This window comes from Mustela lutreola, chromosome 11 (genome assembly GCF_030435805.1).
Source record: "Mustela lutreola isolate mMusLut2 chromosome 11, mMusLut2.pri, whole genome shotgun sequence".
Classification (NCBI taxonomy): Eukaryota; Metazoa; Chordata; class Mammalia; order Carnivora; family Mustelidae; genus Mustela; species Mustela lutreola.
In genome coordinates this window covers 8,419,481-8,432,081 of record NC_081300.1, presented here as the reverse complement: position 1 = coordinate 8,432,081, position 12,601 = coordinate 8,419,481, and positions in this window count along the sequence as shown.

The window sequence follows — 12,601 nt, the reverse complement described above, 5'->3', positions numbered from 1 at the left end:
ATCAATAATTGCAAGTCAATTAACATGACATACCACATCAACAAAACAAAGGATAAAAACCATATCATTTCAACTGATGCAGAAAAAGCATTTGACAAAAGTCAACATCTGTTCATGATAAAAACTCTATAAATAGTGGATTAGAAGGAACATATAACTCAACATTATAAAGGTACTGTATGAAAAACCCATAGCTAACATCATACTCAAAAATGAAAAACAGTTTTTTCTCTAAGATGAGGAACAAGACAAGGATGTTCACTCTCTCTACTTTTATTCAACATTGTACTATAAATCCTAACCCTAGCAGTTATAGAAGAAAAAGGGGAAAATGTATCCATATTGGAAAGGGAGGAAAACAAAAACACTTATTTGTAGATGACATGAAACTATACAGAAAACCCTAAAGACTCCACCAAAAAACTATTAGAAGTAATATATGAATTTGATGAAGTAGTAGAAAGAGAAATTAAGAAAACAATTTATAATTGCACCAAAAAGAATGAAATACCTAGGAAAAACCTTTACCAAGGAAATGAAAGAACTGTACTTTGAAAACTATAAAACACTAATGAAAGAAATTAGAGATGACACAAATGGGAAGACATCCCATGCTCGTGGATTGGAAGAATATTGTTAAAATGTTTGTACTACCCAACGCAACCTCCAGATTCAATGTAATCCCTTTCTAAATATGAACAGCAATCTTCACAGAACTAAACAAGAAATCCTAAACTTTGTATGGAACTATAAAAGACCTTGAATAGCCAAAGCAATCTTAAGAACAAAACTGGAGGTCTCACAGTGCCAGATTTCATGATATACTACAAAGCTATAGTAATCAAAACAGTATGGTACTGGCACAAAAATGGTATGTGTATCAATGGAACAGAACAGAGAACCCAGAAAGAAACTTATGCTTTTTGATCAATTAATCTATGACAAAGGAAGCTAAAATATACACTGAGGAAAAGATGCTCTTTTCAATAAATGGTGCTAGCATTAGGACACCTGGGTGACTCCATTGGTTAAATGTCTGCCTTCAGCTCAGGTCATGATCCCAGGGATGCCTGGGATCAAGCCCCACACTGGGCTCCTTGCTCAGCAGGAAACCTTCTCCTCCCTCTCCCTCTGCCTTCTGCTCCCCCTACTTGTGCTCTCTCTCTCTCCCTCTCTGTGTCAAATAAATAAATAAAATCTTTTTTTAAAAAATGGTGCTAGAAAAACTGGCAGCTACATGCAAAACAATGAAATTGGACTTTCTTACACTATATATAAAAATTAACTCGGAATGGATGAAAGACCTCAGTGTGAGCCCCAAAACCATAATATCCCAAAGGAAAACATCAGCAGGAATTTCTATGGCATCAGGCATAGTAACATTTTTCTAGATGTCTCCTAAAACAAGGGAAACAAAAGCAAAAATAAAATACTGAGACTATATCAAAATAAAAAGCTTCTGCACAGCAAAGGAAACAATCAACAAACAAGACAACCTACTGAGTTGGAGATTTTTGTAAATGACATATTTGATAAGGGTACACAATATATAAAGAACTTATACAACTCAACACCAAAAAAAAAAAATTCCAATTTAAAAATGGACAGAAAACTTATGCAGACATTTCTCTAAAAAAGACACCCAGATGACCAACATGAAAAGATGCTCAACGTCACTCATCATCAGGGTAATGCAAATCAAAGTCACAATGAGATACCACCTCACACCCATCAAAGAAGCCAAACTCAAAAACACAAGAAATAACAAGTATTGGCGAGGATATGGGGGAGAAAGGAGCCCTCGGGTACTACTGGTGGGAATGTGAACTGATGCAGCCAGAAATTAAAAAGAATTACCATAGGATCTAATAATTCCACTATTGAGTATTCACCCAGAGAATATGGAAACACTAACTTAAAAAGATATAGCACCCCTCTATGCAAGTCCTTGTGTGTCCATTTATGAGTGAAAAGGTAAGTGGTAGCATATATACTCAACGGAATATTATTCAGCCCTAAGAAAAGATGATGTTTGACAATTTGCAACAATGTGAGTAGACCAAGAGGGTATTTGGGCTAAGGGGAATAAGTCAAAAGTGCATACTGTATGATTTCGCTAGTAGGTGGATTCTAAGTGAATATACAAACAAAAAGCAGAATCAGACATAAATAAAGAGAAGTGTTGGTTTCCAGAGGGAAGGCAGATGGGGTGATGGGTAAAATGGGTGAAAGGCAGTTGAAGATACAGGCTTCCCGTTATGCAACAAGTAACAGATATAAAAGATACAGCATAGGGAATACAGTTAATTGTGTTTAAATTGTTTTACGGTGACAGATGGGAGCTACGCTTGTGAGCACAGCATAACGTATATTGTCGAATCACTATGTTGTCTATGTGAAACTAATGTAGCATTGTGGTTAACTATACTCAATTGTTTAAAAAAAAATTCTTTTTAAAGAACACCAAGTAAAAACAATTTGTTTTTAAAAGGATTTTCTTATTTTAATCATTGTAAGTCAAACATTTTCTGCTTTGCTTTCAGCCTGATGATTTCCTGAATCAGATCCGTAAGTTCCAGATGAACAGAGAAAAATGAAAACGTGGAAAGCAAACTCAGGCACTTATAAATTATTTCACAGAACACGATCATTTCAAGAATGAACCCTTAGGCGTGCCTGGGTGGTTCAGTCAGCTGGGCATCTGCTTTAGGCTCAGGTCATGACCCTACGGTCCTGGATTCAAGCCCCACACTGAACTCCCTGCTCAGCGGGGAGCCTGGTTCTCCCTCTCCTTTTGACTCTCCCCACTGCTCATGCTCTCTCTCTCACTCTGTCAAATAGATAAATCTTAAAAAAGAATAAATCCTTAGATAAGAAAATACTGCTATTCTTTTTTCATATTATATATCAGTAACATTTTCATTAATTAGGAATATGAAAGAAACTCAAAGTCACTTAATAGTTGAATTGATTTTTTTTTAAGATTTATTTATTTGAGAGAGAGAGCAGGAGCAGAGAGAAGAGACAGAGGGACAGGGAGAAACAGGCTCCCACTAAGCAGGATCCCAGGATCATGACCTGAGTCGAAGGCAGACACTTAACCAACTGAACCACCCAGGCACCCAGAATTGATGGACCTCTTAGCCTTTATTATTTTGGCCCAGTAGATGTTTTGTCTTATGGCAAACACAATTTAATTGTCATTTAAAAACAACTTTAGTTCTGAACGGTGTATAATTTCTGAAAGGTAAAAGGATCTTCAGGGCAAAAGTGAGCAGAGGTGTCAACATGATTTGTATTATAAGGAGACAGAGCAAGCTAAAATTTATACTCCTCATGATACAAATACTCTCAGAAAAGTAATAGATCACCTGTGATCGAAGCTCTGGAAAAGCTACATGCACCTCTGAGAAACCGAAAAGCTTCTGGCTTTTATCTGGATCGTCATTTTGTAGTAAAATCACAAAAAAATCCCACCAATGTTGAAAAGTATTTTATCTAGGTAAAAACCAGGCTAAAATAAAGCTGTGATTTCCCTTTGAGTGATATGATCAAAGTATGAACTCGTACTTAGAGGACTAGGTCTTTAAAATGTTTTTATATGGTATAGTTAAGTTATAGTGCTTCATATTTAAGTCTAGTTTTTAAGATAAAGAAATTTACTTAAAAAAAAAATCCTGTTATGTAATCCTGGATAGCTACTTCCAAATGAAGCAGACCTGTAAAACTTAAGTCAATAATATACATGGAGTTTCTCTCTCAATTAGTAGGAAAAAATGAAACGTACTAATTGACTAGTGAACAAAGCTTACTTTTTTTTTTTTTTAGATTTTATTTATTTATTTGACAGAAAGAGATCACAGGTAGGCAGAGAGGCAGGCAGAGAGAGAGGAGGAAGCAGGCTCCCTGCTGAGCAGAGAGCCTGATGTGGGACTCGATCCCAGGACCCCGAGATCATGACCTGAGCCGAAGGCAGCGGCTCAACCCACTGAGCCACCCAGGTGCCCCACAAAGCTTACTTTTATCTGATGAATTAGCTCTGTCTCTGGGTGAGAGGTATTATTGTTCACCCATCCTTCTCTTTTATCCCTGTTTCTCTCTCTAATGTTGGGGAAGGTATGACTCAGGGAGACTCTGAGATCTGGGGCAAAGAGAGCGTTGTCACCCTTAGACTGGCCCTAAGCATGCTCTGGTGGGTGTTTGTGGGCCTGGATGGTGGGATCTAGTCCATTTTGTCACTGGATACTCTGCTGCATTGTGATGCTGAAATGTGAATTCATTTCTTTTTGCTCAACATTCCTATTGCTAAACTGGACCCATCTTGGCTTTTTTTGGTACAGCATGGGTTGTATCCAAGCACATCCTCTATGAACCAACCAACTGCGGGATTCATGCAATGGAACCTGCTGTGGGGGCCCCAGGATGGGCTCTCCTTTCAGCCACAACCTCTATGAGAACTGAATGCAGTTTTGAGAAGTTAAACATTAGCACCTTCCTCTGCCTGATCACATTTCTCCGTTTTTCTGTGGTTGTGTCCTGGGTGAATATGGGACAACACATATTTTCCTCCTGAAACCCAGATGCTTGTTAAAACAGTCTCCCCACCTCTGTCCTTCAATCCAGACTTATGTTCTATAGCAGTTCTTGCCCACAAACCATCTCCCCATCAAAGCACATAAAGGAGAATTGAAAAAACTTCTTAAATTTTGGTTCCCAGAGCTAAAAAAAGAAGTGAGCTTTTCTATTCTCATCATATCACGTTCTTTTTTCTATTCTAGAGCACAACTCTTGGGATAGGCAGGTGAGGCAGCAATCTAGGATCTCAATATAGACTCTACTGACATCTACCACTTACAGAGCTACAGTATGCAAAGCATTATTCTAGGCACTTCCTATAAATCAACTCTTTTAATCTCCATAAGAGTTATGGGACAGGGCCCACTATTATCTTCATGAACCAAATGAAGAAATGGGGTTACAGTGGAATAGGTGGACAGGATTGTAGAAGAAACATACCAAGCTTTCTGGTAAATCCTCATCAGGACTGGGATTTGCATAGTGGTCATATAGTTTCTCCAGGTAATGGTTTAAGATGGTCAGTTGCCTCAATGATTTCCTTACTAAATGTTGGGAACAAAATTTTTGTTTTAATTCTAGCTTGTTATGCAGCAAATTATGCCAAAACTCAGTAGCTGGAACAGCAGTGATTTCTCACTGTTCAGGTTTTGGTGGGTGGACTGTGCTGAAAAGTTGGTTTTCCCTGTGGGACACTGGCTTGCAGTTACATTCCACTGGGCGTCTGCCTGTGGCCGGGATGTCCAAGATGGCTTCACTCAGATCTCTGGAGGGGCTGGGGTTTCTGTGGCCTAGACATTTTCCCTCGTGTCATTCATTTCTCACCACTCAGCAGGACAGTCTGTGCTTAAATGGTAGCTGGTTCCCAAGAGGTAAAGTGATAGCAGCTTCAACCTCTAGACTCTTGCGTGCCCGCGTACTAATCCTTCTTTCAAAAAAACCGAAAACAAAAAAACCAAACAAACAAAACCGGTCAAGTTGCTGTTAATCAGTTCTTTCCCCACAGCATCACCATAAAATATTGGGAACGTAGAAGCCTCTTTTCATTTTTAACTCTTTATTTTAGTTCAGCTCAGTGGTGGTTTTCCTTGTAGTATCTCCTTTAAACTTTTAAGAGTTTTATATGAACCTTATCATGACTTACTACATCTATGTCCCACAAACCATAGCTAACGCCCTTTTGAGACAGACTTCTGTCTTTCTGGTGCGTGTCAGGCTGGTATGCATAATACTCCTAAGATTTTTATATTCTTTGTGTACCTATGAACTACTATTCAGCCCTGCCTTAAGTCTTATTTAGCTCTTAATAAAAGGTGTTATTGCCAATTTGACTTTATCTGTACCTGGAGACAATCTTAATTTGAGACTGCCTTCTCTATTTCCTGTAAAATCTGCATGAAAACTCAGTTAATTTTTAGCTTGTTTCATACAATTGCTTATCATACATGGCTAAAAGAAGACATCTGTCACTTTAACATTCTGCCTGGAAATCTTGTTAGTCAGACTCACAGTGTTAGATTTTCCATGTTCTCCCAGGTAACATGACTGCTAATGTTTGCACCCGTGCAACACTCGAGTCTCCTTTTCTCCAGCCTCCAGGAACAATCTTATCCCTGATCTTGCCGCCATCACTGACAATCTCTTTGCTCTCCTTTTGGCATTTATTTGTCCGTGGTCCCTAATCAAATGCCACCAATTTAAGTTTTTATTACGGCAGCACCTCACTTCCAGGGACCCATGTATGTTTGAGAGGTCTATTGCTGCAAGATGAATTACTCTTACATTTAATTGCATGCAAAATTTAGAAATTGCTTATCACAGTTCTGTGGGTTTTCTGGGTTCAAGGCAATGGTTTTTCTGTTTTAAATGGTGTTGGCTGTGGTTACATCAGGAGTGCATTCCGCAGAGAGATCACTGGGGCCAGAGTGTCCAAGATGACCTCACTCCCATATCTGATACCTCACAGGGATTGAGGAATGGCAGTTGTTGGCTGGGCCTCTGGTTGGCTTCAGTAGCCAGGCTTGAGTTTCCTAATGTGAATGTCAACTTTTAAGAAGATCACTGGGGAGTCACAAGATATTACCTTCCTCCATATTCTACTGGTTATGGCAGGTCAAAGGCCATCCCAGAGGATGTAGATTTATTCCAGAGAAGAAGAAATTGCCCCCCAAAGCTTTATGAAAAGAGCCATATGCACACACAGGGATATCCTAGAGGTTGTTGCCATTCATCTTTGCAGACAATTCACCACAAATACAATAACTTCTGATTTGTTTTGTTTGTGCTCATATTCCTCCAACTAAGTCAGAAGATAGACTTTGCCATTATTTTTCATCTCTGTAACCTTGAGCATGTTACTTTCCCTTGAAGGCTAAATGAAATAGCATATGAGAACCATCTGACCTCATACCTGACATTAATAAATATTTAACAAATAGTGGTTTATTCATCTCCTTGTACTGTTTAAGAGATAATTTCCTTTAGAACAATTACATTTAGAAAATAAAAAATGCACCTTTCTTTTTGCACAGAAAATTTAAGAAATCTTGGAAATGCCTCCCAGGAAATTTTGAAGTTGTGATAATGTCTGCTGTTGATTTTAAATACTTAAATCTGTGTCCTTTTATTGATTATGTGGTCCTCTTTTTAAATCTTTTGATGTAATCATTTACATATCTACTAAACATCATTTTATAACAAAAATCTTGACAACACCTGGAACTCTTGTATATTGGATATAAAAAAATGTCAGGGACACAATACTGATATAAAAACATAAGCATCAACCAATAAAATAAATGAGTCTTTCTCTTGAGATGTTTTTGTTTGTAATTTTAAGGAAAATATTTAGAAGTGAACACTGAGAATAAAAGAAAACTATAATCATTTTCCTTAAATTAGGATACACATTAATTTAAAAAACAATATATTTTTAAAGACTTATTTATTTTAGAGAGAGAGAAAAAAAACACAAGCATGGTAGGGGCAGAAGGAGATGGAGAGAGAGAATCCTCAAGCAGACTGCCTGCTAAGCCCAACACAGAGCTCTATCCCTGGAACCTAAGATCATGACCTGAGCCAAAGGCAGACACTAACTAACTGGAACCACTCAGGTACCCTGAAAAACATTATTATTTTGAAAATGCCACTTTGCATTATTTTTCTTGTATTGATCAACTTCAGATATAAATATCTGAAAATAAAACTATAATAACTTAAGCATAGTTTATACTGAACAACCTAAAGAAACAGATATTGCAATAAAGAAAATTGAACATTTTATTGTGAAGTGCACACATTTATGTAAAACGTGAAGTGATATATATGGAAAATAGCCTTGTTTATTCATACATTTCCAGTAATGCCTATTTTATGATGCTGCCATTACAGAGTTTAATACAAATGTATAGAAGAAAGAAACAGTTACTTAACTTTAAATCACAATGTTGAAAAGTCTCCCTATCCCAAAAGAAGTTGCTACATAGACTTTAAAGATGAGTGTAGAATGAATACGCATTGTATACATTTTCCTCTAAAATGCAATGGCCTTCTGAGTCCTGTTCTGACCCTTGCTTATTCTTAGGAATAAAAATGTAGACTGTCTTGGTGTGGAAAATGAAATAACCTCCAAATCCTTCTTTCCTTGGTAGATACACAGCTCTCCTGTCTGTGGCTGAACTTGGGGTACATCACACCAGATGAAGTGGCAAGCATGAAAATGATTATTTCTCATTTTAATACATTTTTATATTGTTGACATGATTCATTTCTAAGTGAGAATGCATAAGAAGTTTCTTCCCATCATATACTATTGTCAAGACAATAATATCTAACTCCAAAAATCTGGTTTCTATATCTTCAAATGAAGGCTAAATTTTATATTCATTTGGGGACATGATTAATGAAGGACCGTTTGAAAAGCTCTACTCTCATGGAGGATGATTCTTCTGGTTAAAAAAGAGTATTTTGGAGGTCTCTGGCAAGATGGTGGAGAAGTAGGAGACCCTGTTTCAACCTGCCCCCTGAATTTAGCTAAATATCTGCCAGAACACTCTGAACACCCATGAAATCAGCCTGAGATGTAAGATTATACACTTCTGAATCTCTATGGGGGCAGAAGATCATCAGTGGAGAGTGACTTCTGATTGCTCCAGAACTGTCCAAGGTACACCTTGACTAGATCATGGTTGATAATATCCAGATATACATCCCCTCAACCACCTCTCACCAAAATGAGTAGGAGAAGGAACACCCACTAGAGGAAAAATTCAGAGACTGTGACCTCTGCCACAGAACTACTGGATATGGACATAAACAATACATTGGAAATAGAATTCAGGGTAACAATTATCCAAGCAATGGCTAGGTTGGAGAAGACCATTAGTGGCAACATAGAATGTCTAACAGGGGAAGTGAGAGCAGATCTGGCAGAAATTAAAAATTCTATCAATGAGATCCAATCTACTCTAAATACTCTAACAGCCAGGGTAAATGAAGCAAAAGATTGAATTAGTGATCTAGATGACAAGCTGATAGAAAAGAAGTATCAGGAGGAGGCCTGGAACAAACAGAAGCCATGAGAACAGAATTAGGGAAATAAATGATGCCATGAAACATTCCAATTTCAGAATTAATGGGATCCCTGAGAAGTTGGAGAGAGAAAACTAGAAGATATAGTTGAACAAATACTGGATGAAAATTTCCCTAATCTGGGGAATGGAGTGTTTGTGTCCTTGAGGCAGAGAGGACACCCCCAAAGGTCAATGAGTCTAGAAAGACCTCCATACATGTAACTGTGAAATTCACAAATCAAAAAAATCAGAGAGGATGTCTTAAGGGCAGCTGGGGGAAGAGATTCCTTATGTAGAGAGGACGGGCCATCAGAATAACGTTAAACTTGTCCACAGTAACCTTGCAAGCCAGAAAGGATTGGCAAGACATATTCAGGGCAGTAAATGGAGGAACATGCAGCCAAGAAAACTTTATGCAGCAAGGCTGACTTTCAGAATGGATGAAGAAATAAAGAGCTTCCAAGACCAGCAAGGTTTAAAAAGTTATGTGACCACCAAGCTGGCACTAAAAGAAATATTAAGGGGGTTCTATAAAAGAAGAAATAACTCAAGAGTGACATAGAACAGAAAATTACAGAGATGATCTATAGAAACAAGAACTTCACAGGCAACATGATATCAATAAAACCTTATCTTGAAATAATCATTCTCAATGTGAATAGCCTAAATGCTCCCATAAAATGGTGCAGGGTTGCAGACTGGATAAAATGACAGTACCCATACATATGCTGTCTATAAAAGACTCATTTTGAAACTAAAGATATATCCAGACTGAAAGTGAAGGGATGGAGAATCATTTTTCATGACAATGGGCCTCCAAAGAAAGCTGGGGTAGCGATTCTCATCTCAGATAAATTATATTTTAACCTAAATACTGAGTCAGAGATACAGAAGGACACTACATCATTCTTAAAGGGTCTAGCCACCAAGAAGATCTAACAATTGTAAATATTTATGGCCCAACACAGGACCAGCCAACTACATAAGCCCACTGTTAATCAAAATAAAGAGTCATATTGATATAAACACATTAATTGTAAGAGATCTTAACACACCACTTTCAGCAACAGACAGATCATCTAAGCAGAAAATCAACAAAGAACAAGAGCTTTGAATGACACACTGGACCAGATGGACCTCATAAATATATACAGAACATTCCACCTTAAAACAAAAGAATACTCATTCTTCTCAAGCCCACATGGATCTTTCTCCAGAACAGACCACATACTGGGTCACAAATCAGAGTTCAAATGATACCAAGAGACTGAAATTATTCCCTGCATATTCTCAGACCACAATGCTTTGAAACTGGAACTCAACCACAAGAAAAAGTTTGGAAGAAATTCAAACACTTGGAAGCTAAAGACCATCCTGCTCAAGAATATTTGGACCAACCAAGAAATCAAAGAAGAACTTAAATAATTCATGGAAACAAATGAGAATGAAAACACATTAGTTCAAAACCTATGGGATATGGCAAAGTCATTCCTAAGAGGGAAATACATAGCCATTCAGGCCTCACACACAAACAAAAAAACCCTGAAAAATCCCAAATACAACTCTCTTTATACCTTAAAGTACTAGAAAATCAACACCAAATGAAGCCAACCCCATGCACAAGAAGGGCAATAATTAAGATTAGAGCAGAGACGAAGGAGTTAGAAACCACAGATACAGTAGAACACATCAACGTAATTAGAAGCTGGTTATGTGCTTTGGTGAGTGCTGTGAAGTGTGTAAACCTGGTGATTCACAGACCTGTACCCCTGGGGATAAAAATATATGTTTATAAAAAATAAAAAATTAAAAAAAAAAAAGAAGCTGGTTCTCTGACGGAATTAATAGGATCAATAAACCACTGGCCAAACAAATCCAAAAGAAAAGAGAGAGGACCCAAATTAATAAAATTATGAATGAAAGGGGAGAGATTACAACTAACACCAAAGAAATAGAAACAATCATCAGAAATTATTATCAACAGTTATATGCCAATAAGCAACTTAGAACACCCATGAAACCTATGGGTTTCCATTCATGGAAACCTATGGACTTCTAAGACTGAAACAGGAAGAAATTGACAACCTGAATAGACCAATATCTAATAACGAGACTGAAGCAGTGATCAAAAACTTCCCAAAAAAACAAGAATTCAGGACCTGACAGATTCTCTGGGGAATTCCACTAAACATTCAAGGAAAAAATAATACTTATTATCCTGAAGCTGTTTCAAAAAATAGAAACAGAAGGAAAACTTCCAGACTCTTTTGATAAAGCCAGCATTACCTTGATCTCTAAACCAGACAAAGACCCCATCGAAAAGGAGAATTTCAGGCCAAATCCCTGATGAATATGGACACCAAGATTCTCAACAAGATCCTAGCTAATAGAATTCAACAGTACATTAAAAAAATTATCCACCACGACCAGGTGGAATTTACCCCTGGGATGCAAGAGTGGTTGAACATTCACAAATCAATCGATGTAATAGAGCAAATCAGTAAGAGAAGAGAGAAGAACCACATGGTCCTCTCAACTGATGCAGAAAAAGCATTTGACAAAATACAGCAACCGTTCTTGATTAAAATGCTCAAAGTACAGGAATAGAGGGAATATTCCTCATAAAACTCATAAAATCTATCTATGGAAAATGCACAGTGAATATCATTCTCAATGGGAAAAAGCTGCTAGCCTTCTCTTTGAGATCAGGAACATAACAAGGATGTCCACTCTTGCCACTATTGTTCAACATAGTACTAGAAGTCCTAGCAACAGTAATCAGACAACAAAAAGAAATAGGTATTCGAATTGGCAAAGAAAAAGTCAAACTCTCTCTCTTCACAGATGACATGATACTTTATATGGAAAACCCAAAAGACTATACCCCCAACTACTACAACTTATACAGAAATTCAGTAATACGGCAGGATACAAAATCAATGCGCAGAAATCAGTTGCTTTCTTATATACTAACAATGAAAATACAGAAAGGGAAATTAGAGAATTGATTCTATTTTCTATAGCACCAAGAACCGTAAGACACCTGGGAATAAACCTAACCAAAGAGGTAAAAGATCTTGTCCTCATGAAAGAAATTGAAGAAGACACAAAAAGATGGAAAAGCATTCCATGCTCATGGATTGTAAGAATAAACATTGTTAAAATGTCTATACTGCTTAGAGCGATCTATGCTATCAATGTTATCCTGATCAAAATTCCACTGGGATTTTTCAAAGTACTGGAACAAATAATCCTAAAATTTATATGGAACCAGAAGAGACCTTGAATTGCCAAGGAAATGTTGAAAAATAAAAACCAAGCTGGGGGCATCATGTTGCCTGTTTTCAAACTATATTACAAAGCTATGATCACTAAGACAGCATAGTACTGGCAAAAAATCAGACACATAGACCAGTGGAAAAGAGTAGAGAGCCTAGATATGAATCCTCAAATCT